At 48.3% G+C, this 6,412-nt stretch overlaps 1 protein-coding gene across 2 annotated transcripts in view; it reads left to right on the top strand.

Annotated features, from left to right (window-relative positions):
• Window positions 1–1,352: 1,352 nt before the first annotated feature.
• ADCK1 (aarF domain containing kinase 1) overlaps window positions 1,353–6,412 on the top strand; it is a 129,983-nt gene continuing 124,923 nt past the window's right edge. The window contains exon 1 of one of the 2 annotated variants that reach the window (XM_009212045.3): window positions 1,353–1,484. The gene's annotated coding sequence lies outside the window, so the exon portion shown is untranslated. Of the gene's footprint in view, window positions 1,485–1,561; window positions 1,843–6,412 lie in introns of those variants that run through there. The other variant, XM_009212046.4, reaches the window with a different exon arrangement.

The following is a 6,412-nucleotide window of genomic DNA, read 5'->3' as shown; positions in this document are numbered from 1 at the left end:
CTGGGATTACAGGCTTGAGCCACCGCGCCCGGCCTCCGACTAGCGTATTCTTATCATTCATCAATTGTCAGTAAATTTCTTCTTCACCTACTAGTTAAAATATCTTACTTAAAATCTAAGGCTGGGTGTGGTGGCTCAGGCTTGTAATCCCAGCACTTTGGGAGGCTGGGGCAGGTGGATTGCCTGAGTTCAGGAGTTCAAGACCAGCCTGGGCAAAATGGCGAAAGGCCCTCTCTCCTAAAAATACAAAAAATTAGCAGGGCGTGGTGGCGCAGGCCTGTAAACCCAGCTGTTTGGGTGAAGGAGAAAGGACAAGATGGAGGAAGGTGAACAAGAAGGCATAATCCATGTTGCTTCCGGGTTCTTCCTCACCAACTTTCCCGCGCGCGGGAAGATGCAGATCAACCGAGCATGCTCCAGGTGATGTCAATCCGAAGAGATCAAAACTTACCCGGCCACGCCTATGGAGACGCCCCTATCACGCCCTTATCCTGCCCACTGCCCTCCCCCTTCCAGTACCAATGCATAAAAGTCTGCCACTGGCAGGAGCCAGCGCGACTTCTTCGGCCCCCGCATTTGTGGACCGGAGAACATCACCCAAGAGCTTTGGTGGGACTTCCCTGGCCCCCCACACCTGAGGACCAGAGAACCTCGTCCGAGAGTGTATGCATATTTGCAATAAAAGACTGCCACTTTCTTATGTACTTTGGCCTCATGTTTAATTACTTAGCTCTCCTAAATTAAGTTACATTAAATTAAATCAAAACAGTTAGTGCCAAATTAATTTAAATTAAAACACCAGCCACTCAGGAGGCTGAGGCAGGAGTATCACTTGAACCCGGGAGGCGGAGGTTGCAGTGAGGCGAGATGGCGCCACTGCACTCCAGCTTGGGTGACAGAGTAAGACTCTGTCTCTGAATAAATGAATGAATGAATGAATGAATGAATGAATAAAATCTACAAGGCTGGGAGCGGTGACTCATGCCTGTAATCCCAGCACTTTGGGAGGCTGAGGCAAGTGGATTGCCTGAGTTCAGGAGTTCAAGACCAGCCTGGGCAAAATAGCGAAACCCCCTTTCTAATAAAAATACAAAAATCAGCTGTACTACTTGGGCGACAGAGTGAGACTTGGTCTCAAAAAAAAAAAAAAAAATCTACAAATCCACTCCATCAGTTATTAAACACGAACCTAGGACCTAGTTAGAATGTCTTGAAGAAAATATTTCAGTAAGATTCCAAGTCCGTCGCCCTGGCAAAGCAACAAGGCCACCTGATGGAGTAAGGGCCCGAGACCCCTGGGCTGCCTCCACAGTGCTGCCGCGGGATCGCGGCGTGGGGAACCAGGAACTACAAGTCCCGGCAGGCCGCGCGCGCCTCGGCTTCACCAAGCGCAGTCAGGTGGCTGTCCCGGCACGGTTCCCAGCTAATTCCCAGCTACCGGGTTGCGGCGGGAAGCCGGGCGCCGCGGCTCTGCTTCCCTCGGGGTGAGTAGGGGCAGCTCGCCAGAGGCCGGGGCAAAGCTCGGGCCTATCAGGCTGGCAGGGCAGCACCGCGAGTGGAGCGCGAGGGAACCGGTGTGGACACGCCGGGAACGGGCCTCTGCTCCGGCTGTGCAGCCGCCCTGGGCGCCGGGAGGGACAGCCTCATGACCTTGTCACCTGGGCCCGGCGCGCGGCCACGTGACTCGCACTGCCCCGCCCCCCTGCAGTGACTTCTCCAGCTTGGCACACCAGTGGGCTTTCATGTGGCCTGTCCACTTCAGTCTTGCAGGCATCCGAGTGGGCAGAGCTGGAGGAGGGCAGGAGGTGGCTCACCCAGACGCCTTCACCCCCTGGTGGCCCTGTGAGTTCCGAGGCAGAGGCAGCTGGAGCTGGAGGGTGGTCTGGGGAAGAGCAGGCGGCAATGCACTTATCCTGGCCCTCCACCCCTCCTTGCGACGTGCCCCAGACCGCTGCTTATCTCCAGCATCTTGCAGGGCCCTGGGCTTCCGGATCACACAGTAGATATGTGCTAACAGCAGCCAGTGTGTGTGGAGAGCAACCTTTAGATAGGACACCTAGAGCAGCCCTCTCCCAGGGTTAAGTGGCTTTTACTTTTTCCTAACAAGAAAGTCATTCAACAAGTATTTATTAACTATCTCCATGATACTTGGCACTTAGTGGGTGCTCAAGAAATATTTGCAGGGTTGAAGTGAATTAGACTTTATCTGTGGCTTCTTCTGTTTTATTTAATAATTGAGGCTGGGTGTGGTGGCTGATGCCTGTAATCCCAGCACTTTGGGAGGCCAAGATGGGAGGATTGCTTGAGGCCAGGAGTTCAACACTAGGCTTGGCAATATAGCGAGACCCCTGTCTGTTTTTTAAAAAAAAAAAGGAAAATAAATAAAATAATTTTCTTACTACAGTGGTTCTCAAACTTTAGCATGCACCAGAGTCACCTGGAGAGCTTGTAACAACACACAATACAGGACCCCATCCCCAAAGTTTCTGATTCTGTAAGTCTGGTATGAGGACCAAGAATTGGTGTTTCTAGCATGTACCTAAGTGATGCAGTTGCTGTTGGTCTGGGGACCATATGTTGAGTACCACTGGTTTATAGGAAAAAAATCCTGTGAACTTAAAGCACTATCTCTTCACACCTGATTATGGGTCTTTCTGTATTTGCCAGTTTTACTTTTTTGGTGATTGTAAATATGTGCATATTACTTTTACACTGTTAATTCCCTCCATATTAATTTATGTACAGATTTGAATGTAGTCTATACTTGTCATTTTTCCTGGTTACATCATATTCTACCTTATTGGGTCATTCTTTGCTTGGCCATTTCTCAACCGGCCTCAGGGATGTGCGATTTGATCTGTACTAGGAGAGTGTACATATTCTTACTTTCTGATATGCAGTCATTTTCTTGTCAGATAAAGGACCTATAAGAATATTAGCTGGGGCCGGGCCTGGTGCCGGACGTGGTGGCTCACACCTGTAATCCCAGCACTTTGGGAGGCTGAGGTGGGCGAATCACTTGAGGTCAGGAGTTCAGTACCAGCCTGGCCAACATGGTGAAACCTCATCTCTACCAAAAATACAAAAAAATTAGCTGGGCATAGTGGTGTGTGCCTGTAGTCCCAGCTATTTGGGAGGCCGAGGAGGAGAATAGCTTGAACCCGGGAGACAGAGGCTGCAGTGAGCCGAGATCGCATCACTGCATTCCAGCCTGGGCGACTGAGCAAGACTCCGTCTCAAAAAAAAAAAAATTAGTTGGGTCAGCCATCCATTTCTTTACCAGGGTAGCTCACTAAATACGCCTCCTGGGTTAAGGTTTCCATGTTGCAGGGACTCCAGTGGCCTATTTCAGGGCCCAGCAAGCTGCTTGTTCTTGTGTACTTTTTGCTCTCTTGGTGGGAATAGTCATACAGGATTCAAGTTGTGGCTCCATCACTTACCAGCTCCTTGGCCAAGTTTTCTACCTTTTCTAAAACACCACTTCCTTATCCATAGATTGAAACTCTAATAGCATGCATCTTGGAATCTAGTTGTGTGAGTTGCATGAGCTAATAAGTGCTTGGCACTGTAGCTCTCCTGTTGGAAGCTCGCTCTCTTCTCTTACCTACTGCTTGCTCTTTGCATCTGGCTTTGCTCTGTTCTCCCTCAGTCTGCCTTCCCTAGGATGGACTGAGTGGAGAAATTCTATTCCTTGCCTGGGTGAGACTTATTTTCGTTGTCTACTCTGGGACCTTGGCATCAGTCAGGGATTCCTTTATTTTATTTTATTTTTATTTTTTGAGACGGAGTCTTGCTCTGTCACCCAGGCTGGAGTGTAGCGGCATGATCTTGGCTCACTGCAACCTCCGCCTCCCGCGTTCAAGCAATTCTCCTGTCTCAGCCTCCCAGGATTCCTTTATTTAATCAACATTGATTTAAGGACCTTGAGTGCTTGGGCATCAAATACTAGGAAAGGGAGTTTGATTAAAATTTGTTTCCTGCACTGGACTACATTACTATCTTAGGGAGAGCAGACTATAAACCTGCTCAGGCCAACTTCACATAGTCCCTTGCTATTGACTTGGTGTCTTTGGCGTCTTTCCAGACTTGAGGCATGATGGCATCATCCACTTTGTGTGCTTTCTATCCATATCAGGGACCAGGTTCTTCTGAAGACCCGATCACTCTCTCCAAGGGTATTTTTGGGTCTTTTTTTAGTTTGGGGGCAGACTAGAAGAAATAATACTCCTTGGTCTAATGTCTCTCTAGGAAATGGAAGGAGGCCATGGTCACTTTTCATGGAACTAGAGACCTAAGTGCCTTTTCTCTGTGGTAATTCTCATTTGTGCACCAAACAGGGAGAGGTGATTCCAGCCCTTTAGTCCTGAAATGTAGCATAGGGAGAGGGCTGCCAATGGATGGAAACTGAAAAGGCCTAGCCACTCATTGACTCCAATGAACAGTAAGTGCTTGGTTTCCCATTTAGTTCTGTCGAGGGGATGAACATTTCGTGTGACCATCAACTTCCCATTTGTACGTCCCGGGCTCTCCTGTTGCTTCATTTCATAACCCACTGGAGTGTTTCCTGTGGTCCAGCGAGATGGATTCCATTGTTGTCATTGATTTGACAATAAAATAGCCATGTCAGCTTTGCAGCTCTCCTAAACATTTGATAGACTGAAATGGCTTGTTTCTAGTGGTAGGCATCGGTTGATCTTGATTTTGGGGGCTCCAAACAGTACCTCCTACATGCCTGGCACTGGGTCAGAAATCATGGTCTCTGCCCACAGCAACAATTGCATTGCCTTGAGAACAGCAGTAATAACGTTAGTGAACAGGGGTCCAGGTGTTCCTATCAAAGAGGTTACCTGTCATAAAGAGAAGGGCTGAATACTTGGAATGAGTGGGAAGGCTCTGCTTAAGCTCTTAGCCATTTTACTAGCTGAGCCACCTGGCACAAATCACTCGCCCTCTCTGCTCCTTGGTTTCCTCATTTATACCTGGGGATGGTAATAGTATTTGTCTCTTCTCACTGGATTGTGTGGAATATCAAATGAGTTGAGTGTGAAGGGCTCTATTTTAATATAAAGGCTAGTTATTGCTAGTGTTATTATCTAGTGATTAGTTTTAAGGGTTTTGGTGACCTCAGACCCCCTGTAAGGTATGTACTGTTAGGAGAGGTGACTCAGGTGAAAGTCAAAAAGGCGAGTAAGCAGAGCAGGGCAGGTGATTCATTAACAAAGGGTTTAATAATGAAAGGTGTTTTTCATTGACAGACATATTTCACACCTGACAGGGTCTTTTAAAATACCCCGAGGGAAGCAACTCATTTGCATGTTAAAGACTCAGGGACACCTTATGGAAAACTCAAGCTCCAGTCTATTTAGATGCCATTTGGCTCCTGTATCATCTATTTTATGTATTTCAATTTCCATCTCTTTTATTACTGAGGCCATTTGCACAAAAACAGGGTTTTGAGCGTTGTGTCTGCTTCGCTGTCACTTCCCACCCAGAGGTGGTCTCAAGGGTAGGGGTGGCCTCCTTGCATGCAGGGGACAGGTGTGGAGGTTGGTGTAACAGGAAGAGGGGGTTCAGGGGAGGCAGGGGCTGGAAGGTGGTGTTGGGGTGGGATGGGGTGTTGGTGGTGAATTGTCAGCCCAGGGTATGTGGTTTTCACCTGGGGACCTGCATTGTTCCTTGCTCTGCACAGGCCTCAGGCCTCACTGGGTATTGCACCACTCCAGCCTGGGCAACAAGAGCGAAACTCTGTCTCGAAAAAAAAAATGCAAAGGCAAAAATGACTCTTTTTTTTTTTTTGAGACAGAGTCTTGCCCTGTTGCCCAGGCTGGAGTGCAGTGGCATGATCTCGGCTCACCGCAACCTCTGCCTCCTGGGTTTAAGTGATTCTCCTGCCTCAGCCTCTGGAGTAGCTGGGACTACAGGCACATGCCACCATGCTTGGCTAATTTTTGTATTTTTAGTAGAGACAGGGCTTCACCGCATTGGCCAGGCTGGTCTCAAACTCCTAACCTCAAGTGATCCACCCGCCTTGACCTCCCAAAGTGCTGGGATTACAGGCATGAGCCACTGTGCCTGGCCCCAAAATTATTCTTATATGGCTCTTTATAGAAAAATATTTGTCATCCTCTGTTCTAGACAGGGAACAGCAAGTGCAAAAGCTCTGGGAGGTCAGAATATGCCTGGCATGTTTGAGGAATGGCACAGAGGCCAGTGTGTTTGGAGTGGAATGAATGAAGGGGAAAGTGGCAGGGCCTGAGACCCTAGAGGAAATTGAGAGTTAGACCATGTAAGACCTTGTCCAGGGAGCTCAGTCTGAAAAAAATCTCAAAAAACCTCCCAGTCTTAGGTTCTACAATAGTGATGTCTATACATTCTATGGGAACAATTAGGAAAGTCACAAACCTTGTGACCT

This window comes from Papio anubis, chromosome 7 (genome assembly GCF_008728515.1).
Source record: "Papio anubis isolate 15944 chromosome 7, Panubis1.0, whole genome shotgun sequence".
NCBI lineage: Eukaryota > Metazoa > Chordata > Mammalia > Primates > Cercopithecidae > Papio > Papio anubis.
The sequence above is the reverse complement of the archived record's forward strand: the minus strand, read 5'-3'. Positions and strand labels throughout refer to the sequence as shown.